Source organism: Mastigoproctus giganteus, chromosome 9 (assembly GCF_048544385.1).
Source record: "Mastigoproctus giganteus isolate SK-2022 chromosome 9, ASM4854438v1, whole genome shotgun sequence".
Classification (NCBI taxonomy): domain Eukaryota; kingdom Metazoa; phylum Arthropoda; class Arachnida; order Uropygi; family Thelyphonidae; genus Mastigoproctus; species Mastigoproctus giganteus.
The window spans coordinates 149512434-149537841 of record NC_143583.1 but is presented as its reverse complement, the minus strand read 5'-3'; the positions used below and the strand labels follow the sequence as shown (position 1 = coordinate 149537841).

The following is a 25408-nucleotide window of genomic DNA, read 5'->3' as shown; positions in this document are numbered from 1 at the left end:
TAGTTTGTTAGCTACCTGAGCAGGATCATCAACACTTGACCCATCAATATCAAGTGGACCAATCTGATTCATCCCCTTCCTTCTAGAGTTTACATAAGTAAAGAACTCTTTGCTGTTTTTCTTTGCATCCCTTGCCAAGGATTTCTCGTAATCTGCCTTCGCCTGCCTAACCTCCTTTGTAACTTGGTTGCATATCAACTTGTATCTATCATAGGCTTCTGTGTCATGTGTTAATTTGTATGTATCCCATGCATTTTTCTTCTCTAATTTTCCTGTTCATATCTCTCCTAAGTAGGTCAAGTTCCTGCGACCACCACGGCACAGCGCCTGGCCGGGGGGCCCTTCTCCGGATCGACTGGTCCGCAGCTTGTAGGATGGCATTAGTGACAGCATGCTGGTGTTGATCGGGGGTTTGGTTGTGGAGGTTATTGGAAGACAGGTTCTCTGTGTTCCTAATTATGGCTTCTTTAAAGTTATTCCAGTTGGCCTTTTCAACGGCATATCTGTTGAGTTTGTAGCTGTTTGTTGGAGCCCGGTGAGGCGATCTGTGCATCGTGAAGGTGATAGCCCTGTGGTCTGAGGAGGTCCAGTCTTCCTGTACCTTCCAATCATTTAGGTGCCCAGCAAGGGATCTGGTAGCCATTGTTGCATCTATAGTGACCTCCCACCTGGAACTAAATGTGGGGAGATTGTTTGGTCGATTTAGGACAACGAAGCTGCTGTTAGCCAGGAATTCCTCCATATATTGGCCATTCCTAGTTCCTCGACGTTCAGGAGTCTCACTATGCCACAATGGCGATCGACAGTTTAGGTCTGCAGATACGAGGATCCTAGAACCCACAAGTTCTGTTTGTACTTGATTTAGGTATTGGATGGCTGGTTGGATGTCTGCTCCTGGGCGGCAGTACAGAGAGATGATATATAGCTCTCCCAGTGGAGTAACAATGTGAGCGCAGGCCGCCCACTCCAAGCACAGGTGTGTTATTCTTGTCACAGTTATGTCGGGATTCCTGACAGCCACCGCAGCCCAGGGGGTGGCTCCCTATACCTGAACAATTTTGTAGCTGAGTGGGTAACCCCGGACAGCACCCGCGCAGGTGTAGGGCTCTCCTGCAGCAGAAGGATGTCCAGGTTCTCTTCTTCAGCTTTTTGTCTAATTTGACCAGCTACGGCAATAGCCCGCTGCGCATTCAGTTGAAGAAATTTGATACAGTTGTTATTGTACCTTTTAGGGAGAGTTCCCATAATTTATTCTTATTTGTTGTGCACTTCTTGCTTTTACGTATACCGGGCATTTGTTGTCTCGAACAGAGTGCGTGTGGGGAAGCTTCTGCCACTTGCAGTTTGCGCAGGCTGGTTCTTTTCCTTTGTTCGGGCAGTTAGCATAGTTGTGCCCCTTCTCGGCACAGTGTCCGCAGGTAGGTTCCTGTTGGGCGCGGGTGGTGTGACCGAATCGGCAACATCGGAAGCATTTTGGCACCGCGATGTGTTCCCTAAAGCGGTGGGAGCTCCAGCATATGTAGATCCTTTCTTGTTTTGTGATGACTCTCCATGCTTCAGGGGTCAATCCGACCACCCAGTTGTTCGAGCTGCCATCCCTGGTCCTGGTTTGATGTTTGGGCACTACTAAACTTTTGTAGTCTCCGTCGGGGAAGTCTTGTTGCAGATTTCGCATGAAGATTTCTTTACAGATTGTCTCCGGAGTCAGATTCGGGTCTAAGCCAAATATGATGACTGAGGGACCTTTTTCATTAGGAGTTTCCGCCATGAGACCGAGGTAGGGATCTTGGTGTTGTTGATAATCAATTTAGCGTCTTCTTTATTTTCCGTTTCGATTATCACACCAGTGTTTCTAGTTTTCCGTATGGAGCGGATTCTGGCTGTTTTAAATTCCTGCGTTAGCGAGTCAATAACCTTTTTTTTGACATCTTCACTTGTTTTCAGCGTATCTGAGTTGGTCGGTTTGAGTAGCACGAGATGTGGGGTGGGGAGCAGCGTCTTCCTAGTTGCTGATTTTGTGGTTGTAGTGGTCATGGTATCGGCAGCAGTGGCGCCTTTATGCCTCAGCGCTTCAGAATATGTCGGGGCGCGCTGTGGCATTTTACTTGCCCCGCATTCTATGTAAGCATGAAGTCGAGTGGTGGCTCGCTCACTTTCAAGGTACAGTCGGTCCTCGTATAACACGTGTTCGCATTACACGAATTCGATCATACACGATTTATAAATAGGGGAACGTTATCTTATATAACACGAACCGAATTCGCTTATACACGATTCGCCTTTGTGTTTACAAGAAATGGCAGTCGAACGCGGAATCACCCCAACTGAACGCAACACGATAGGAATGAAGAAGATTCTGAAAATGTATTTATGTGTTTTATATCAGTAAAGGGGAAACACATTTCACCATAATAACGTAAAAACCAACACAATTCCAGTTATCGATATAATAGCAAATGCAATTAGATGGAGTTTACTACCAGTTTATAACAGATTCCATTAGCAGAAACGCAACTGGAAATTGTTTTTATTGTTTTATGGTAGTAACCCCCAGAAATGTGCTTTAGTAAAATGTGAGGTGTTAATAGTGTATCTCGGCCTTTACGGTGTTGTTTATTCAGTTGCTACACGCGCGCAGCTTTGTTTATGTGTATCACGCGTGCCTCCTCGTTTTGTAATTGTGCTTTATTCCCTAAAAATGAGTAAAATACTTAAAAGGTGTGAAAAGGAAGCGTCCTGGCTAAGACACTGCAGATTCAGAGAAAAAAAAAAAAAGCAATATCGATAAACAGAGGCGGACTGGATCAAAAATTCTTAACCGGGAAAATTTATAGCGGCCTCATACTACGGTTTATGGCCAAAATCACACCGGCCCCCGGCCCACCGTGGTTTCCCCCGTAAGGCTTCTGTCCGCCTCTGTCGATAGAGAAAAAATATGAAATTGTGAAACGCTTTGAGCGAAATGAAAGGCCATGTGATATTGCACGTGCTATAGGCCTAAATTAGGCAACGCCGAGAATTACAAAGAATGCAGAGAAAATAAAAACAACTTTCATAGCAGGAACAACTCAAAGTGTAATTAAAATCCATTAGATTAAGACACAAGAATTGGAAGAGATGGAACGGCTGTGATCTGTTTGGATAGAAAATCAAACAAAAAACAAGTTTGCTTACGATAGAAGCAAAAGCATTAGCAATATTTTATTACGACTTACGTATTATAATTTATACTTACGTATTATAAAATACGTAAGTATTTTATTACGACTGTTTTATTTAATATAATAAATTTTTTACGAATAAAATACGTATTTTATTCATAAAAAATACTTTTTTAGTATTAAAAAATACTAAAAATACTTTATAATATTTTTATTACGTATTTTAATCGTTATAAAATACTTAACGTATTTTATAACGATTAAAATTACCCGATTATTTATTGTTTGGTAATGTTTTGGTTCCAAATGTGTGTTCAATCTTGGGTGGTCGGCACCTAACCCTACTTTTCCCATAGGGCCTGTTGTTTATATTTCACGATTTCGCATTGCACGAGAGTTTCTAGGAACGCAACTATCGTGCTATACGAGGACAGACTGTACTGGTCATGTAGTATTGTTTCCGTCTTGTGGAAAATTGTCACAATTTGAGATCTAAGTCCGGAGGACACTCTGTTTGAATTCTGCTTAAATATATTTTCTAATGCCGTTTTAAGGAAGAGGGTCTTCTCGTAAACAGTTCCCTGTGGTAGGGCGGAGTCGAGGGGTGAGTCCTGCTGCTTGTCCTCATTGGTGTTCTTTTGCAGCGAAGTAGCTTCTGGCAGCTCCCTGTTCTCCGTCTTGGAGCGCATTTCCCGTTCAGGTATTGGGACAGTGAGAGTGTAAAGTGCTTGCGATGGCATCGTGGTCACGAAATGAGATAAGGACAGTTTTGCGGTATAATTTCGTGCATGGTTTAACCATAGACCAGTGCTTAGAAGAAATGACTCTTGCACTAGATGATGATTGTCCACATCGTACAACGATATTCAGGTGGTATAGAGAATTCCAAAGGGGAAATTTCACTCTGGAGGATTCTGAGAGGCCGGGAAGGCCACGAACGTCAGTTACGGAGGAAAACGTTACTGCTGTGAGGAAAATGCTTGACGAAAACAGGCGAGTGACCTACCAACAGATAGAGGATACTTTGCGCCTAAATGCACCAGCAATTCGTTCGATTCTGCAAGATCATTTGCATGTGAAGAAACTTTGTTCTCTCTGGGTGCCGCATCAACTGACTGAAGAGCAGATGACACGACGTGTGACTTGGTGCCGGGAGATGTTAAAAAAGTTTGATAAGGGACAATCTCGGTATGTGAACAACATCGTGACAGGTGACGAGACTTGGCTGTACTATTACGATCTGCCGACCAAGGCTCAAAACAAAGTTTGGGTCTTTGATGATGACGACACACCCGTAATTGTCAGAAAATCCCGATATTTTTCAAATCGAGTGGAATTATGGAACGTGTCGTTTTGGACACGCAGAAGACATCACAGCTAAGTGGTTTACTGGACAATGCCTGCCTAAAGTCATTGGATCTATGAAGAACCTGCGGCCAAAGTCAAGAATGGACACCTGGTACCTCCATCACGAAAGTGCTCCAGCTCACCGCGCCAAAGCCTGCACCGAATATTTGACCACGACAGGACTGAAACTTCTCGAGCACCCTCTCTACAGTCCAGACCTTGCTCCCTGCGACTTTGCACTGTTCCCGCATGTGAAAATGAAGCTAAAAGGGAGGCGGTTTTCCAGTGATGAGGACCTTCTACGGGCTTGGGACAACGAGTGTGCTTTACTCCCTAGTGAAACTTGGCAGAACTGGTTTAAAGATTGGTTTCGGAGGATGGAGAGGTGTGTTGAATGTAGAGGAAATTACTTTGAAAAAATTAAATAAACAAAGCTGAATTGCAAAACTTTCCTAGTACCCTTTGTATATCACAATGATTCTCTTGCTGGTCATCTGGAATTTTGGCATTTAGAGAAGAGCATAGTCTACGAATAGTACTTAGATGAGGGAGAAGGAATGTAGGAATGTAGAATGCTGCCAAAATTTGTAGGCATGTGGATATAATGAAAACACCAAAAATGAAAATATTACTGCTTCTGTGGAATATCTGTATGCGTTATTTTCGCATTGTAAAAAATGTAATTGTTCTCATGTGAATTTAAACTGATGATGCTCTCAGGCTATTAATGTCTCCCACAATTGAATTCAGTAAACTATAAGCAGCATTTAAAACAAAGAAATGTTATTAACGTCATTGCTGTTTTTCAAATACTGGTATCAGTTGTAAGATGTCAGTAATCTGATGGAAACTATTCACTTAATAGGAAATTCCAGTGACTTTGATTTGCCTAAATTATTGATTTCACTACTCTGTATATACAAATACAGACAACATTAAATCTTCGCTAATCAGAACTGAATAGGCAATGGAAGGTGCTTGCTGAAATATTAAATATAAAAACATAATACACTTATTTTTTGAAATAACTTCCGGCATTCAGGTACTGTATGCCTATTCAGGCACTCTGCTAGTTGTGCATATGTATAAAATTATTGAGCTTTTTCATAATCATATTTACTTTTAATAGTATTTTAGAGGGCCTTCTTAAAGTTTTTTCTTCTAGTGTTCACTTCTTTTTGGGACTGTCTCTTGTAAATGTCTGTGATGGCAAATGGCTGGAACAGTTCGAAAATTGTGATAACATAGGTCCTAGAATTAATTTTGGATGTTTGAGATCTATGGTGATCTCTTGTTTTTCCCATAAAAATTTAGATGTCCGTCTTACTAACTGGGACGGCTCGAAATGTATCCCACATACTGTAACAGTATGAAATATATAAATAAAATGTTTATACTCTCAAATTTCACATGACTTATTATTAGTCTCATAGACAATTATTATTATCTTTTACAATTAAGGGTACCTCAGTCCATATGCACAGGTCTATGCACAGGTCTACAGTTTATCAAAGATTGCATGTAATTGTATTTTGTATATTGGCAGGTTTGTGGATGCGAGATTCTTATTTTCTTTAATTGTGACTTTTGTTAATTATTACTGTAAAGTGGCGTGACTAAAAAAAAAAAGGGAAAATGAACCTGCAAGAGGGAGATAGTGGTTTTAACTCTCACTGGAGTTTAGGACGAATCCACTCCCCATCAGAAGTAAGATTCTTCCTTGCAGAGTCAGATTCTTTAGAAATGCATTGCGTTTTATATCTTATTCCATTTCCTATGAGTTTTTCCCGCTCTCGGATCATAAAGCCTGCAATAACCCAGATATTTTCAAGGTTCGAAAATATAGGCAGTACTTGTCAGTTTGACTATGTGATTCATTAATCTTCCTTGTTCCAACTTGGAACAATGGTTTACTTAGTTTGTCATTTAATCTTAAGATCTTCAGATTACAAGAGATTCTAGTTCTGTATCGAATAAGAAGACGGAAGTAATAGCTGTAACAATAAACGTTACAAGTTTAATATACTAAAAGATGTCTATTAGACTAAAAAAAAGTATTGATACATGTGAAAATCTAGCAACGATTCTTAACTGACACAAAATTAACATTACAAGCAATATTACAGAAAAAGATTTTATAGGTGTGGACCTCTAGCCAACTAGCACAGAATGACTTCGGTTTACTTTCATTTATTTGACTTTATTCCACTTTTGAATCAATGAGAGACACTAGTTTCCCTTACAGTCAAAGGAAGGTATGGTAGTCTGTTACCCATAATTACTGATATGAAGTTGAACACTAAATCGCCTTTCTGAGTGAACAGCAGTGTAGCTAAAAAAGGATTGTTTGGAGAACTGAAGATTAAAGATAATGAACAGTAATGTAGCTTTACCTTAAGTCTCATACTGGAATTTTGGATGCAGGCAGGCCGAAAGAGGGAGGACATGGGTATATATGCGAAGGAATAGTGACGATCCATAGTTGAATACGTGGAGAAGAGAAACTCAACAGAACGAGGTGTCGATCTGGATTCGTTGTATTGTCTTCCACTCGTACTCTAGTGGTGGTGATAACTCATGAAAACCTAGACGAAAACGAGATGCACATTTTAAGATATTCGAGTTTTACAATTTTAAAGCTAATTCATGCACATTCCCAAAAGCATACCGTACACTAGAGAGGGAGGAAACAGCCTGTGGCTCCTAATGGCACCCTGCAACTTCTTTCATCGAGTCTGGCTGACTGAATTGTGGCTTGTGACTGTCCCAGAACTGGGCTTGGAGCACGCAAAGGAGCGCACTCATATTTATACCTTTTGCCCTAGCAAAGCACATAGAATTGGAATATTTATGTTCGTTGGAAAAAGTTTGTCATCACCCATTCTACCTACATCATCATCTGTTAGAGGTGACACTTTCAATAATCCATAGTTTGTGGTTATCCTTCCTACATAGTCTAATTGTCACGTTGCTCTTCTAAGTGTCGTTGCTAATACAATCGCGTAGAAAAACTGTCTTATTCACTCCTCCGTTTTCCTTATCAGATCTTTAACATAACATTCACTCGTGTGCAGTGAGCATAGCTATTAGGAGCAATACAGAAATGATAACTAAGACGACGCATTTTGGATTTTCGGAAACTGCTTAAATTTTATGTCAATTTGGGGTTATTTCAGCATACATGAGGAAAAATTATAGAGAGAGCTTTCCTGTAAACTACCATTATTTTAAAATCATAACATCAGAATGGAACATTACAATTTTAGAACAATTAAATTGATTGAAAAGTTCTGGGTTCATTTAATAATTAACTTCACAATTACCAATAAAAAGTAATTAAGTAATTGCAATAAAAATCGTGATACTATCAAAGATTTATATTTTAGCCATTTGACATCGGTGCACTTTAGTTGAATAAGCAACATACAGGAACTCCCAAACTTACATAATACTCGACTTCCGGAAATTCGACTTTAAGTTAGTTTTTGCCAGCCGTGCAAACTTAAAAAAGTCATGGAAACGTATTTTGCATCCCGTAGAAATAAATGGAATTACATCGCGGCTCTGCGGTGTAATGTGTCCGCTCGCCATCCATAGCGATTGCAGATCGTGCCCCAAAAATAAAAATATATTAAAAATATAAATAAAAATTCTGATATTATAACTACCGCCATCTATCGAGAGAAAAACAAACTAACACCTGAAACATATAAACCGATTTTTCCATCCCCATGAATACCCCCCACCCCTCGCAAAGGATTCTGGGTCAATTTTGTTCATACCATCCTCCAATACTACAAGTAGTAGTGGCATGTAATGCAAGAAAGCAATCGTATGAGCTTACGCATCAGCCAAAAAAAAAAAAAAAAAAAAATTACAAAACAATTCCCTCTAAATGTTTATCCAGTTCCTCAACTTTATTTAACCTATAAAATTCAGAACAACAGATGGAAGTTTGTTCCAGCAATTAACTACCCGCTGGCTAAAGGCATATTTCCACACATCTTTTCTACATCTGTCTTAACTCAATTTGAATTTATGCCCCCTTAGGATCGTAATCTGAACAAGTGGAAGAATCTCATCAGAATTCAGCGTGCTCAACCCAATCAAAGCCTTATCACCTCAATCAGATCACCTCGCAGGAACCTAGTCTCCTGCGAGGTAATAGATTATTTCAGAAATAATTATCCTGGAACGTGTTTGTTGGATTATAACGACTCCCTGGAATCGAGACTCTCGTTTGAGACTAATGCAAAGGCATCAGTCGTGCGTCTGATTCACAGACTGCGCTTAAAGTTAGTGCTTTCTGTTTGAGATGTTTTTCGACATAATGCGGGTGAAAACCTTAACGTAGCATTTTCTTCTTGACAAAGTTCCTGGCTGCTGTTACCAAAACTGCTAGCTTCTTATGCGATGTGAAAAATCGACATCAATGTCAAAAACGGGGAGAAACGTGGATGGAGGTTGTCATGGGAACAAACGGTGTACTCTTGCGGCCCAAATCGACACTAACACGGCATGCTCTACCGCCAACCGTACAACTTCTCTAGGTTACAGGGGAATGGACAACAACTTGAAACTGAAATAACGATACACACTACAACTATGAGTCACTTCCGATCGACAAAGCAAAACAGCGTCACCTAACGGAACAGAAAATAATGCCAACTGGTGGATAGAAAGTTTTTCTCAATCCACAAAACCATCTTCGAGATGACAAGCCTTCCCCAGCTTGGGATGATACAGAGCATTAGCTAGGGTACATTTCTAATTTTTATTCTCCCTTACATCTCAATCCAACACACACAGAGGGACCAAAGGTGTGAACCGCTTGCAACCCGAACCGTCCAAAGAGCACCCAGCCTGGGGCCTCCAATGAGCACATGCAGCTGCCGGTCTTCTGTGGCACAGATAAAACTGACAAAACTTCAAGGAAGCACAGTTTTCATTTTCAGCTTTTCAACAACAGGTGGAATTTGGAAGGAAAAAACTTTAAGAATACAGATTTTTATTTTCAGGTCTCAACAACAGATGGAAATAGCAAAGAATTTATCTCACAAAAATTTATTATGACGTCACAATCACAATCGACACATTCAAAACCAACATCTAACGGGGGAACATGCACAGTTGCAAAGTAAGATGCCTGCTCACTAATCACGGCAACCCTGGTTCAAGCCCCGAAAATAAATTCAATTCTGAAATTACCACAAAAGCCATCTATCGAGAGAAAAGCAAACCAAATTCTGAAAAATATATGTTGACCCACCATGTGTACCTTCCGCCCCTTCGCAAAGGATTCTGGTTAAAATCGATTCATACCGACATCCAATACTACTCAAGTATGTGATATCAAAATTATTTTTTGCATCTAGTTTCTTTGTAATCACATCATAGTATCCAATCAAATTTGTCAGGCAAAACTTTCCCTTAATAAACCCATGCTGTATCTGAATTATTGTTGAAGGTGTAGCAGAACAAGCTTTAAATTCTTTCTGTAGTCATTGTAAATAGGACAATCAAATAAAATATGATCCATGACTCTGTGGGAGTCTACATATACACTGGTGTGCAAAATTTAAGGACTAGTCAGGTTTGCCTGGATATCGCAAAAGCATACTAGAGGAACCTCATGAGGTACAGAAATGATGAAGTAAACAACAACGGAAACAAAACGGTACAGAGGAACTTTATTCAAAATGGCAACTTAGCCCAGGCTGTCATGATACAGAGGCATCACTGCCAAAGATGGAACAAAGGGAAGAGGTGGTCCTCAGTAGGAGATGTGCGAACCCCTAATGTCGATGCAGGCTTTGCACCGACTGTCCATTAGCATTAGTATAGGCATATGTTACAAGAAAGCAAGATTATGCAGCATCAGCCAAAAAAAAACACTTCCATTTCACTCCTCCGTTCGTTCGAAATACCTGTCCAGCTGAGCCTTAAATTTATTTAAGCTATCAACAAGGGATGAAAGTCTGTTCCACCAACCAACTACCCGCTGGCTAAAGGCAAACTCCCGCACATCTATCCTACCTCTGTCTTTCCTCAATTTGAATTTATGCCCTCTAGGTGATTATTCCGAGCAAGAGGTAGAATCCCATTGGCATTGAACATGGTCAAACCATTCAAGGCTTTATACACCTCTATCAGTTCACCTCGCCAGTGACAAGTCTCCAGACACTGTAATTTGCAAAACTTAAGCCTTTCTTCATAAGAGTAACCCTTTGTTCCATTCACTAATCCTGTTGCCCTTCTCTGTACTCGTTCCAGCAGCTCTACATCCTTCTTGAAATGAGGCCTGCAGACCTGTATACAGTACTCAAGGTGTGGCCTGACCATTGCCTTATACAAGGGTATAATCACCTTCTTATCCCTGCTAGAAAAATTGCTGTATATCATTAACAAGACACAATGAGCTACTTTTGCAGCCCGTCTGCACTGCTCAGAGAACTTCATATCTGCCTGCACAATTATCCCCAGTCCTTTTCATTCTCTACCACTCTCAGTGAAGTACCACAGAGTTGATACGTTGCTCTGGGGTTTGCTGTTTCCCAATGTAGTACTTTACATTTGTCAATGTTAACCTTCATTTGCCACCTCTCAGCCCATCTGCTCAACCTTTTCAGATCCTGTTGCAGCAGCAGCATAGCGTCAGTAGTGTCCTTAACAACCCTGCCAACTTCTGTATTGTCTGCAAACTTGGACATTAAGCTTGATATACCATCACCAATATCATTTATAAATACAGAAAACAATAATGGACCCAACACTGAACCCTGAGGGACTCCACTAATAACATTAGTCCACGATGAGCAGTGTCCATTGATTACCACTCTCTGTCTTCTCCCGTGCAACCATCCCTTTATCCATAGCAGCAATTTGCTTCCAATGCCACACTGCTCCAATTTATGCAGTAGTCTTCCATGTGCAACAGTATCAAAAGCCTTTCTAAGATCCAAGTATATAATATCAAACTTATTCTCTGCATCCAGTTCTTCTGTGACGGCATCATAGTATCCAATCAAATTGGTCAGGCAAGACTTTACCTTAACAAAACCATGCTGTGTCTGAGCTATAACTGAAGTCTTGTCTAGGTGATCCTGCGGTGCTTCTTTAACCATAAGTTAAACTCACAGGTCTCTAATTACTTGTGTCAGCCTTTGATCCTCCTTTGTGAATTGGGGTCACATTTGCACATCTCCTGTCTATCGGTACCTCCCCTGAGTCCAAGGAAGCTATTATAATTATGGCTAAGGGTTTGCTTACTTCCTTTGCTGCCTCCTTTAATATTACTGGATAGATCCCATCCACCCCAGTTGCCTTTCTTGTGTTTATCTTCAACAATTTCTCCGCCCCTTTACTCTCAGATATTACAAGATTATCTAGCTTACTGCCAGAGTTGATTACACCTCTGGCATTCTCGTGTGAATGCCGATGCAAAATAACTCGTGAATAACTCGTGTGAATGCCGATGCAAAATATTCATTTAGTTTGTTAGCTACCTGAGCAGGATCATCAATAGTTGAACCATCTTTATCAAGTGGACTGATCCGATTCATCCCCTTCCTTCTAGAGTTTACATAAGTAAAGAACTCTTTGCTGTTTTTCTTTGCATCCTTTGAAAGATTTTTCCTAATCTGCCTTCGCCTGCCTAACCTCCTTTGTAACTTGGTTACAGATCAGCTTATATCTATCATAGGCTTCTGTGTCACATGTTAATTTATATGTATCTCATGCATTTTTCTTCTCTGCCATATGTCTCATTAGTTCATCTGGCCTATATCTTGGCCTATATTAGTTCATTTAGGCCTATATCTTGAACAATATTTCGTAGTTGGTATGTAAAGCCTAGTAGCTTCCAAGATAAGTTCTTTAAATGCTTCATTTTGACTTTGCTGTTGGTAACATCATGAGTTGGTCCCACTGTATAGAATTTAAATACTCTCTCAGACCATCGTAGAAACGAAAATACTCTCTCAGACCATCGTAGAAACTTTATGAAAACAAAAAGCCTTCCCTTTTCCCCCTGATGGTAGTTACCTCTTTGAATAAATCCCACTTCAGCACACTGTGATCACTGCCACCTAGTGGTTCTTTTATCTGCAGATTCTTAATGCATGAAGAATCACTACTTATAATCAGATCAAGAATATTACTCCCTCTAGTTGCCTCCCAAACATGCTGATGTAGAAAACAATCATTCAATAAATCTACAAAAGCCTTGCTAGTGTGTGAGTGATCAACCCACAAGTTCCAGTCAATATCTGGGAAATTAAAATTTCCCATTATAAGACTCTCTGATTTACTGGCCCACTGTATTTCTCTGTACAGTTTCTTATTATACTCATCAGAGTCATTAAGCCTATAACACACTCCTGCTCTCAATTTTGATCTCCCAATGCTTATATCACACCAAACTGACTCGACACTGCACTGTCTAGCGATGTCGAGTGGCTTCACTTCCTTGGATTTTATGTGTTTCTTAACTAATAGCATAACCCCTCCTCCTTTCCTATCCTGTGTATCCTTTCTTTTCACATTGTACTCCCAAAATTCCAGTTCTGCATTCCTTATATCTGTGTGACACCACATCTTTGATATCCCAACAATATCTGCCTTTGATGTTTTGAGCAATACCTCAAATTCATCAAATTTATTTACTATTTACTAAACTCCTAGCTTACTAATGTACACTCAAGTATACATGCACCTGTTGCTATTCTTACCTACTCTAACACAATCGATGTGTTTACTTGTACCGCAATGACTCCCAGCAGTCTCTGAAATATCCTGCATTCTGTTTTCCAGGCTGCTGCTCATTCCAATAGAAGCAGTGCAAGAATCACATTCACCTCTGCCAGTGGCTACTGTTAATCTATTAATCCTTGTATCCCCCCAAGCTAGCAGTTTTCCAACCCACCTAACACTGCCTCAATAGTATCAGCAAATATTCTTGCACCTTTTCTATTTAAGTGTATCCCATCCCTGTAGAAGCAGTCTCTCTTGTTAACAAGTACAGACCAGGCTGAAAAAAATTTTACCCCTTGAGCCTTGCACAATCTTTCCAGGCCGAATTGATCGACAAGGCTGTCATCATATACTCCCTCCTATCGTGTCTGGGCAGAATTGCAGACACTTTCCAATTCAACTCTAATTCACGCCTTTTTTTCAACAGTGAAATGTACTTGTGAAGTAATTCTTCCGGTCTCCTAATCTCAATATCATTAGTGCCAACGTGTACAACTATATCACCATTTTTGCCCTTAAAAGATGATATCGGTTCTACAACGTCCTCAAAGTTGGCACACATACCGTGTGCCAACTTTGCCCCTGGTAGACATAACCTGGTCCTGTTCCACCTATCCTTTTTACAAAGCATGTTCCCCGTTTCCCTGACAATAGAGTCACTAACAACTATTAGTTCCTGTGGGACCAGCGCATTCTGCCTTGGGGGTTGCCGCTGTGTTGCGTGATGACCAAGTACAAGCTCTGGCGTTGGTGTGGGCAGCCGAGTGCCTGATGGGCCCCTCATGTTGTTGATAAGCGCTTGCGGTAACATCATCCGTTCCTCTGTCAGTGACATCTTCAGCTGGTGAACATTTTTTGGTGGGTGTGGGCGTGCCGCTAGGCGTTTCCCCAGAGCGTCCTTTATGTGTTCGATGGGATTTAGATCGATAGAACAGGCAGGCCAATCCATACGAACAACGTCCTCACTTTAAAAAATCATATCAACAGCCGCAGTGCGATAGAGTGTGCTGTTATCAGTCATAATAATAATAATAATAATAATAATAATAATAATAATAAACACGAACTCGGGAGAGAAACCTCGGAAAAACACCTCGGAAGAGACGCCCATGGGAAACGATTACCTGAGTACAGTAGCGTGTACCAATTACAGTACCGCCTTTCAGTATCTTGTGTACGTCCATCCAAGATAACGCCTCCACATTTGAGAACACCTCGATCGCCATATCGATCCCTTTCAGTGATGTTTACAGGGTGATACCGTGTGCCAACTTTTCACCAGATTGGCTCACATCGAGAATCGCTGCTGAGACTGAATCTACTCTCATTAATAAAGTTTACCTTAAGTAAAGATTTTGTGGTTGTAACCTTTAGAAATAGTATTGGTCCTTAAGTTCTGGTTTAATTATTAGTATTTGTAAAATCTTTAATATAAAACGGAAAAAAACTGCATATAAAACATACTACAACAAATATGTGGCCATTAATAAAATTACCCGAATGGGTAAGGCCTTGAATGGGTTGAGCACGCTGAATTCTGATGGAATCGTTCCACTTGTTCAGATTACGAACCTAAGGGGGTATAAATTCAAATGAAGAAAATACAGATGTAGAATAGATTGTGCGGAAATTTGCCTTTAGGCAGTGGGTGGTTAATTGCTGGAACAAACTTCCATCTGTCGTTGTGGAAGTTGATAGGTTAAATAAATTTAAGGAGGAACTGGACAGGCATTTGGAGGGAATGGTGTTTTTTTTTTTTTTTTTTTTTTCGGCTGATGCTGCATGAGCTTATACACTTGCATCACACATGCCACTACTACTACTCAATCACTTCTTACTCTTCAATTTAAATTTCGTTTTGAACCGAAAAGTAAAGAATAAGCCCCTTTCTCAAAAGTAGTACAGATTGGTAATGCCACAGAGTAGTAACATATCTTATTTCTCAGTGGGTAATGCTTCTGCTCTCTGAGTAATAGTACGCCCTCTCATCTTGGTGAATAGCGAAACAAGAATGGTATTACCTCTCAATGTGTCATAGTACTATGAGCAAAACAAAACAGAACAGAACAGAACATGTGTTTACAAATGGCTGACGCCCTACGATGGGGATGACAATGAGCAAGCATTTTAATTAAATAAACCTGTTGTTTCAGGTAAGCATATTATTCCCTTTTCTAGCTACTTAGTTTACTTGTACAGAGCGCGATGAGATGTCCCATTTTTCTGGGATTATCGTGATTTTTGTCGTAATTATCCGGTGTCCCACTATTTTGGTTACGCTCTTTTGGACCGTTTTTCATTTAAAGCTGTTTTTCTGAAGTACATATACGAATTTTAAATTGAAATGTATAATTTTGTTAATTTAGCGTGGCAAGTAACATTTTAATAAATAGGAATTCGTACATTTTAAAATAACGTTGAAGTGCTAGGGCATAATTGGAGCATCAATACGAAGTGCATTCGCTCATGCCCTACTCGCTGTTTATGCAGAAACATCGCTTTGTACAGTTTACGCATCTAAAATAAACAGAAAAATGCAGAAACTTTTATAATTATACATAAATTGGAGCATCGAATATTTCATTTTCTCCACATTCAGTAAAATGTCTATGCGTAAATGCCCATTTAAAGAACCACACCGTGGTACTCAGGGCCGACCAAAGAATTTTTGGAACAGTGCTCAAGAATTATTTGCGGGCCCTATATGTTATTTCCTTACGTGCAAAAGTTAAAAGCAATACAGATATTATTGAAAGCGATTATAACATAAAAATAAATTTTTAAATAACGTCCAATGTTCGATATAAAATCAAGCATACACATTGAGAAAGAAGTATACGATCTACTTTAGCAATTTTCAAGTCGACTCGCGAAAGTGCTCTTGGAGTGGCGATGTGGGTAATTATATAGTAAGACGGTGGCAGGCTCGTTGATAGAAATGCAGAAATGACGTGGATGATATTATTATTTAGAAAATAGAAATAGTGCAAGAATTTGCTATTGCTCTAGAGGCAATGTTAGGTGGGTCGGCAAGCTGTTAGATTTGGGGGATACACGGACTAAAAGATTAACGGTAGCTGAAGGCAGAGGTGAAAGTGATTCTTGCACTGCTTCTGTTGTAATGAGCAGCAGCCTAGGGAGCAAGTTGATGGGGACTTCAAGAGCAGCTGCTAGGAGTTATCATGGAACAAGGGCTGCATTAAGGTGTGGTGCATTATAGCCTTAGTAGCTAATGCGCCAATAAAATCAAAACCAACCAGCATTAAGGTAACTAAGAGTAAGAATTAGTACATGTATACTTACATGTACACTGATGCTAGAAGTATAGTAAATAAATTGATGAATTTCAAGTGCTGATCAAGACATCAAAGGCAGATATTGTTGGGATATCAGAGACATGGTGTCACACAGATATAAGCAGTATAGAATTGGAATTTGGGGAGTACGATGTGTACAGAAAGGACAGACAGGGTAGGAAGGAAGGAGGGGTTATGCTGTTCGTTCAGAAACACATAAAATCTAAGGAAGTGCATAAAGTTGACATGGGTGGAGAATGCAATGTTGAGTCTGTTGGGTGTGACATAAACACTGGGAAAATGAGAGTAGGAGTATGTTATAGGCCTAATGACTCTGATGAATACAATGGACAGTTGTGCAGAGAAATAGAATGGGCTAGTAAATCAGAATGTCTTGTAATGGTCGATTTTAACTTTCCAGATATTGATTAGAACTTGTGGATTGGTCACTTGCATGCTAGCAAGACTTTTGTGGATTTATTGAAGGATTGTTTTCTACGCAACATGTTCAAGAGGCAACCAGAGGGAGTAATACCCTTGATCTGATTATCAGCAGTGATTATTCATGCATTAAGAATTTGCAGATAAAGGAACCACTAGGTGACGGGGATCACAGTGTACTGATGAGGGATTTACTTAAAGATGTAAGTACCATCAAGAATAAAGGGAAGGGTTTTTGTTTTCATAAAGGTGACTACAGTGGTCTCAGACAGTTTTTAAATTCTATATAGTGGGATCAACTGATGATCTTATCAACAGTGAATTCTAAATGGGAATTAATCCATTCAGGGACTTAACCTTGGAGGCTACTAGGCTTTTCTTACCAACTAAGAAATACTGTTCAAGATTCAGTCCTAAATGGATGTCGGATGAATTAATGAGGCTCGTGGCAGAAAAAAAAAATGCATGGGATGCTCATAAATTATCAGGTGACAGAGAAGCCTACGGCATAAGCTAATCTGCAATCAAGTCACAAAGGAAGTTAGGCAGGCTAAGGCAGATTAAGGGCAATCTTTGGCAAAGGATGCAAAGAAAAACAGCAAAGAGTTCTTTACTTATGTAAACTCTAGAAGGTAGGAGATAAATCACATTGGTCCACTTAACATAGATGGTTTGACTATTGATGATCCTGCTGAAGAAGCTGATAAACTGAATGAGTATTTTGCATCTACATTCACACATGAGGAGGTATTCAAGGAGGGTATTGGCAAAAGTTTATCAAACTCTAACAGGTAGCTAAGTGATTTTGTAATAACCGAGAGCAAAGTGGAGGAGAAATTGTTGAAGTTAAACTGAAAAAAAAGGCACCTGGGGCAGATGGAATCTATCCAGTTATAATCTATCCAGATACTCTAGAAGGAAGGGGATAAATCACATTGGTCCACTTAACATAGATGGTTCGACTATGGATGATCCTGCTCTAGTAGCTGATAAACTGAATGAGTATTTCGCATCTACATTCACACATGAGGAGTTATTTAAATAGAGAAATGCCAGAAGTTTATGAAACTCTAACAGGGAGATAAGTGATTTTGTAATAACTGAGAGCAAAGTGGAGGAGAAATTGTTGAAGTTAAACCGAAAAAAAAAGGCACCTGGGGCAGCAGTTATAATGGAGGCAGCAAGGGAAGTAAGCAAAGCCTTAGCCATAATTATAAGAGCATCCTTAGAGTCAGGGGCGGTCCCCATGGACTAGAGATGTGCAAATGTATCCCCAATTCACAAAGGGGGTTTAAAGGGTGACACAAATAATTATAGATCTGTTAGTTTAACTTCTGTTCTGGGGAAAATAATGGAGTCACTAGTTAAAGAGATGATATAGGATTACCTATACAGTACTGCAGTAATAGTTCAGACAACAGTATGAGTTTGTTAAGGGGATGTCTTGTCTGACCAATCTGATTGGATACTACGATGTGATCACAAAGGAACAGGATCCAAAAAATAATTTTGATCTCATATACTTGGATTTCAGGAATGCTTTTGATCCTGTTGCACATGGAAGACTGCTGTACAAATTGGAGTGGTATGGCATTAAAGGTAAGTTACTGATGTATAAAGGGATTGTTGATTGGGAAATGGCAGAGTGTGGTAATAAATGGGCACTGCTCTACTTGGACTAATTGTTATTGGCGGAGTCCCCAGGGTTCAGTTCTGGGCCCATTGTTGTTTTGTGTATTTATAAATGATATTGATGAAGGTATATCAGGCTTAATGTCGAAGTTTGCAGATGATACAAAGGTTGGCAGGGTTGTTAATGACAGTAATGGCATTGTGCTACTGCAACAGGATCTAGATAATTTGGGCAGATGGGCTAAGAAGTGGCAACTGAAGTTTAACATTGACATATGGGAAGCGGTAACCGAAAAGAAATGTACCAACTCTGTGGTATTACACTCAGGGAGGTGGAGAATGAAAAAGACCTGGGGGTAAACATGCAGTCAGATATGAAGTTCTCTGAGTAGTACAGACGGGCTGCTAGAGCAGGTAATGGAGTTCTGTCAAAGATATATAGAAATTTTACTAGTAGAGACAAGGAGGTGATTATCCCTTTGTATAAGGCAATGGTCAGGCCACACCTTGAATACTGTATACAGGAATGGAGCCACATTTAGGAAGGATGTAGAGTTGCTAGAACGAGTACAGAGAAGAGCAACAAGATTGGAGAGAGGAACAAAGGGGGTGCGCTTACGAAGAAAGGCTTAAGTTCTGCAAGGTGCAGCATCTGGAGACTATGCACCTGCGAGGTGATCTGATCGAGGTGTATAATGCCTTGAATGGTTTTAGCAGGCTCAATTCTGACGGATACTTCTATTTGCTCAGATTAAGAACCTGAGGGGGCATAGATTCAAATTGAAGAAAGACAGACTAATAATATTAAGAGTAGGAGACTGGCAGAATTACTTAACAAGTACAGGTCACTGTTGAACAAAAGCCGAGAATTAGGGTTGAATTTGAAAGTGTCTGCAATTCTGCCCAGACACGAAAACTAGTCTAAAATTTTATCTATGTATGTATTATGTGTACCTTCATAATATGACTGACATAGACAGGACATAGTGAAATGAAAGCATATGGCATTGAAATGAAAATAAGAAACAATTTTATATTAAATGTAATATTTATTAGAAATTTCAAACAAATCTTTCAAACCAGCACCTTTGCTAGGAAAAAAAAACTTATCCGCCAGTGCTATCACCAGTTTCGCTAAAGTGTTGATAAAGGAGTTTTGCCTTTTCGCGAATGATGAGTGAACTTAACGGAATTTTATTTTGAGTTAGGTCTTCTACCCACAGATTTAAAGCCTTTTCCATTTTTTCTAATTTAACATCACAAGTTACAGAGCAAATTTTTGAAGCAATTAGTGTGTTTTCACGGACACTACGGCGGATTTTTTCTTCCAATTTTTTGATTGATCGTACCGTTGACTCATTGATTTTATAATTATATGACTTTTAAGGGCACAAAATGTGATATAGTGGTACAGAATTACTTAACAAGTACAGTTCACTGTTGAACAAAAGCCGAGAATTAGGGTTGAATTGAAAGTGTCTGCAATTCTGCCCAGACACGACAGGAGGAGTATATGATGAGAGCCTTGTCGATCAATTCGGCCCTGGAAAGATTGTGCAAGGCTAAAGGGGTAAAATTTTTTTCAGCCTGGACTGTACTTGTTAACAGGAGAGACTGCTTCTACAGGGATGGGATACACTTAAATAGAAAGGGTGCAAGAATATTTGCTGATGCTATAGAGGCAGTGTTAGGTGGGTCGGAAAACTGCTAGCTTGGGGGGAGACAAAGACCAATAGATTGACAGTAGCCACTGGCAGAGGTGAAAGAGATTCTTGCACTGCTTCTATTAGAATGAGCAGAAGCCTGAAAAACAAGATGCATGGTATTTCAGAGACTGCTGGGAGCCACTGCGGTACAAGTAAACACATGGGTTGTGTTAGGGTAGCTAAGAATAGAAACAGGTGCAGATATACTTGCGTGTACACCAATGCTAGGAGTTTAGTAAATAAATTTGATGAATTTGAGGTATTGCTCAAAACATCAAAGGCAGATATTGTTGGGATATCAGAGACGTGGTGTCACACAGATATATAAGGGATGCAGAACTGCAATTTGGGGAGTACAACGTCTACAGAAAGGAGAGACAGGATAGGAAGGAGGGAGGGGTTATGCTATTAGTTAAGAAACACATAAAAACCAAGGAAGTGAAGCCAGTCAACATCGCTGGACAGTGCAGTGTTGAGTCAGTTTGGTGTGACATAAGCATTGGGAGATCAAAATTCAGAGTAGGAGTGTGCTATAGGCCTAATGACTCTGATGAGTATAATAAGGAACTGTACAGGGAAATAGAGTGGGCCAGTAAATCAGACAGTCTTATAATGGGAGATTTTAATTTCCCAGATATTGACTGGAATTTGAGGGCTGGTTACTCACACACTAGCAGGGCTTTTGTGGATTTATTGGATGAATGTTTTCTACATCAGCATGTTCGGGAGGCAACTAGAAGGAGTAATACTCTTGATTTGATTATCAGCAGTGATTCTTCATGCATTAAGAATCTGCAGATAAATGAACCACTAGGTGGCAGTGATCACAGTGTGCTGAAGTGGGATTTACTCAAAGAGGTAACTACCATTAGGGTAAAGGGAAGGGTTATTGCTTCCGTAAAGGCGACTACGATGGACTGAGACAGTATTTAAATTCTATACAGTGGGACCAACTGATGATGTTACCAACAGCAAATTCAAAATGGGAAGCATTCAAAGAACTTATCTTGGAAGCTACTAGGCTTTACATACCAACTAAGAAATATTGTTCACGGTTTAGGCCAAAATGGATGTCAGATGAACTAATGAGGCATATGGCAGAGAAGAAAAATTCATGGGATACTTACAAATTAACACATGACACAGAAGCCTATGATAGATACAAGTTGATATGCAACCAAGTTACAAAGGAGGTTAGGCAGGCGAAGGCAGATTACGAGAAATCCTTGGCAAGGGATGCAAAGAAAAACAGCAAAGAGTTCTTTATTTATGTAAACTCTAGAAGGAAGGGGATGAATCAGATTGGTCCACTTGATATTGATGGGTCAACTGTTGATGATCCTGCTCAGGTAGCTAACAAACTAAATGAATATTTTGCATCGACATTCACACATGAGTAGTTATTCAGCAAGGGGAATGCCAGAGGTGTATTCAACTCTTGCAGTAAGCTACAGAATCTTGAAATAACTGGGAGTAAAGTGGAGGAGAAACTGTTGAAGATGAACACAAGAAAGGCACCCTGGGTGGATGGGATCTATCCAGTTATATTAAAGGAGGCAGCAAAGGAAGTAAGCAAACCCTTAGCCATAATTATGAGAGCTTCGTTGGACTCAGGGGAGGTACCCATAGACTGGAAATGTGCAAATGTGACCCCAATTCACAAAGGAGGATCAAAGGCTGACACAAGTAATTATAGACCTGTGAGCTTAACTTCTGTTCCAGGAAAATTAATGGAGGCACTGGTTAAAGAAGCACTGCAGGATCATTTAGACAAGACTTCAGTTATAGCTCAGACACAGCATGGTTTTGTTAAGGGGAAGTCTTGCCTGACCAACTTGATTGGATACTATGATGCAGTCACAAAAGAACTGGATGCAGGGAATAACTTTGATATTATATACTTGGATCTTAGAAAGGCTTTTGATACTGTTGCACATGGAAGACTGCTACACAAATTGGAGCAGTGTGACATTGGAGGCAAATTGCTGCTATGGATAAAGGGGTGGTTGAGGGGGAGAAGACAGAGAGTGGTAATCAATGGACACTGCTCATCGTGGACTAATGTTATTAGTGGAGGCCCTCAGGGCTCAGTGTTGGGTACCATTATTGTTTTCTGTATTTATAAATGATATTGATGATGGTATATCAAGCTTAATGTCCATGTTTGCAGATGATACAAAGGTTGGCAGGGTTGTCAAGGACACTCTGACACTATGCTGCTGGAACAGGATCTGGAAAGGTTGAGCAGATGGGCTGAGAGGTGGCAAATGAAGTTTAACATTGACAAATGTAAAGTACTACACATGGGAAACAGCAACCCCAGAGCAACGTATCAACTCTGTGGTACTACACTGACAGTGGTAGAGAATGAAAGGGACTTGGGGGTGGTTGTGCAGGCAGATATGAAGTTCTCTGAGCAGTGCAGACGGGCTGCAAGAGTAGCTCATGGAGTATTGTCAATGATATACAGGAATTTTTCCAGCAGGGATAAGGAGGTGATTATTCCATTGTATAAGGCAATGGTCAGGCCACACCTAGAGTACTGTATACAGGTCTGGAGGCCTCATTTCAAGAAGGATGTAGAGCTGCTGGAACGAGTACAGAGAAGGGCAACAAGATTAGTGAATGGAACAAAGGGTTGCTCTTACGAAGAAAGGCTTAAGTTTTGAAAATTACAGTGTCTGGAGACTAGGCACCAGCGAGGTGATCTGATAGAGGTGTATAAAGCCTTGAATGGTTTAAGCATGCTCAATGCTGATGGGATTCTTCCTCTAGCTCAGAAAAATCACCTGAGAGGGCATAAATTCAAATTGAGGAAAGACAGATGTAGGATAGACGTGCGGAAATTTGCCTTTAGCCAGTGCGTGGTTGGTTGGTGGAACAGACTTCCATCCCTTGTGGTGGAGGTTGAATGCCTAAATAAGTTTAAGGCTCAGCTGGACAGGTATTTTGAACGAACAGAGGGGTGAAGTGGAAGTGGGTTTCTTTCTTTTTTTTTGGCTGATGCTGCATAAGCTTGCTTTCTTGCATCAAATGCCTCTACTAATGCTAATGCTAGTGGATGTGTGGAAGTTTGCCTTTAGACAGTGGGTAGTTGATTGCTGGAACAGACTTCTATCTGTTGTTGTTGAAGTTGATAGCTTAAAAAAAATTTAAGGCTGAACTAGACAAACATTTGGAGTGACTGGATGGGTAAAATGGGAAGGTTGTTTTTTTGGCTGATGTTGTATAAGCTCGCTTACTTGCATCGTATGCCTCAACTAATGCTAAGTACTCTTGGAGTGACAAGAATTGCGTAATTAGACAGTAAGACGGTGGTAGGCTCATTGATAGAAATGACACGGATGATATTATTTCGACCATCTGAGCGCAGGACTTTTGACAAAACTGGATCACATGCTTTTTGCTGGCCCTGATGGTAGTATTTTAAAAGGACATGTACTTTTTTCTTTGAAAGATGACTTCCTGCAGTCTAACTTTTCTAATAGTGAGGTTTCCTTTGTGATTTTAATGTTTGCAACTCCAGCTGGCTTCAGTTTTCTAGTCATACGGACAAAGCTGGTCCATGTGGTCAAGATTCTTAGGCTTTTGAAATAACCAATAACCTCACATAGATTATTCTTTTATCTACCAGAATTTCTGACAATCCTTACCACACCCTCAACACTCTTGATCTTTTTTGAAGAACAACCCTTCCAAGTACACAGTGAAGGTGAGTGATCTTCTAGGCATGGCAGATTACACAAGAGAAAAACACCAATGGAGTTTTACTCATGGCTATTCTCAGCCTTGCATTGTTTGGTTACAAGAATGCAAAATGTAGTGATCTGTGTGATTTCTATTCTTATTTTCCGTGGTTAGAGTACTGTTTTAATACAAGATTTAAGCAAAGATTGATCTTGATATCAATCTTTGCTTAAATCTTGTATTATTATTCTTGTAGGGATGAAATCCTTTATTCCACATTCCGCCTTAAAATTTCATCCTTTAACTAAACCTTGGCTTTCCATTGAATGAGCTAAGGTTTTTCAAGATAAGAATGTTGGCTTGCATAATCTCCAGGTTTATTTTCTGCTTACATCAAAGCCCTTAACAGTTGTAAAGCATTTATTAATCAATCCAAATTACATTTTGAATAGGCTAAGAGTAGAAAACTTGCTTCTTGTTCAAATGATATCCGAGCATTCTGGTCCCTTGCCAAAGCTATTGGCCACAACTTTTGCCCATCTATACTCCCACCTCTATTTAGTGACTCCATTATTTTTTCTGGAACAGAAGTTAAGCTAATAGGTTTGTAATTTCTCATATCACCCTTTGATCCTCCATTGTGAAGGTGGAGATAGATGTACACATAATCAGTCCACAGGTACGTTCCTTGAATCCAGAGATGCTCTCATCATTATGACTAAGGATTTGCTTACCTCCTTTGCTGCCTCCCTTTATATAATTGGATATATCCTATCCACCACAGGTGCCTATTTTATGTTTAACTTCAACAGTTTCTCTTCCACTTTCCTCTCAGTTAATTGTTTAGCTCCCTCTTAGACTTTGATAAACTTCTGGCATCTCCCTAAAAAATTCCTCATGTGTGATTGTAGAAGCCCGGGGGCTCACTTCTGGTGAGTATGGGCTTGGCACACCCAGGGTCCTGAGCTGGATATCATCATTCTTCTCTTTCTTGGTGATTCCCTTTTGATTCTCTCTCTCTCTCTCTCTTAGGGTATTTTTTTTTTGGCTGGTGCAGCATAAACCTCAGGCTTCCTTGCACCCTATAGCTAATAATAAAATAATAATAATACCTATTCAACATGTCGGTAACCTGAGCAGGATCATCAACAGTTAATCCATTGACATCAAAGGGACCAATGTAATTCAATCTCATCCTACTGTTAATATAAGCATAGAAGTCTTTGCTGCTTTCCTTGGCATTCATTTTTAGCGACTTCTCGTAATCAGTCTTGGCCTGCCTAACCTACTTTGTGACTTGATTGCAGGCTAGTTTATATCTACCATAGGCTTCTGTATTACCTTATAATTTATATGTATGCCATGCATTTTTTTCTCTGCATGTGTT

General features: G+C 40.0%; 1 protein-coding gene across 1 annotated transcript in view; it reads left to right on the top strand.

The window, feature by feature from the left end:
- The first annotated feature begins 15280 nt into the window (after nucleotides 1-15280).
- The window catches only part of Ack (activated Cdc42 kinase), a 333372-nt gene continuing 323244 nt past the window's right edge, over nucleotides 15281-25408 (top strand). Inside the window, exon 1 of the mRNA XM_090380828.1 lies at nucleotides 15281-15412. The gene's annotated coding sequence lies outside the window, so the exon portion shown is untranslated. The remainder of the gene's footprint in view (nucleotides 15413-25408) is intronic.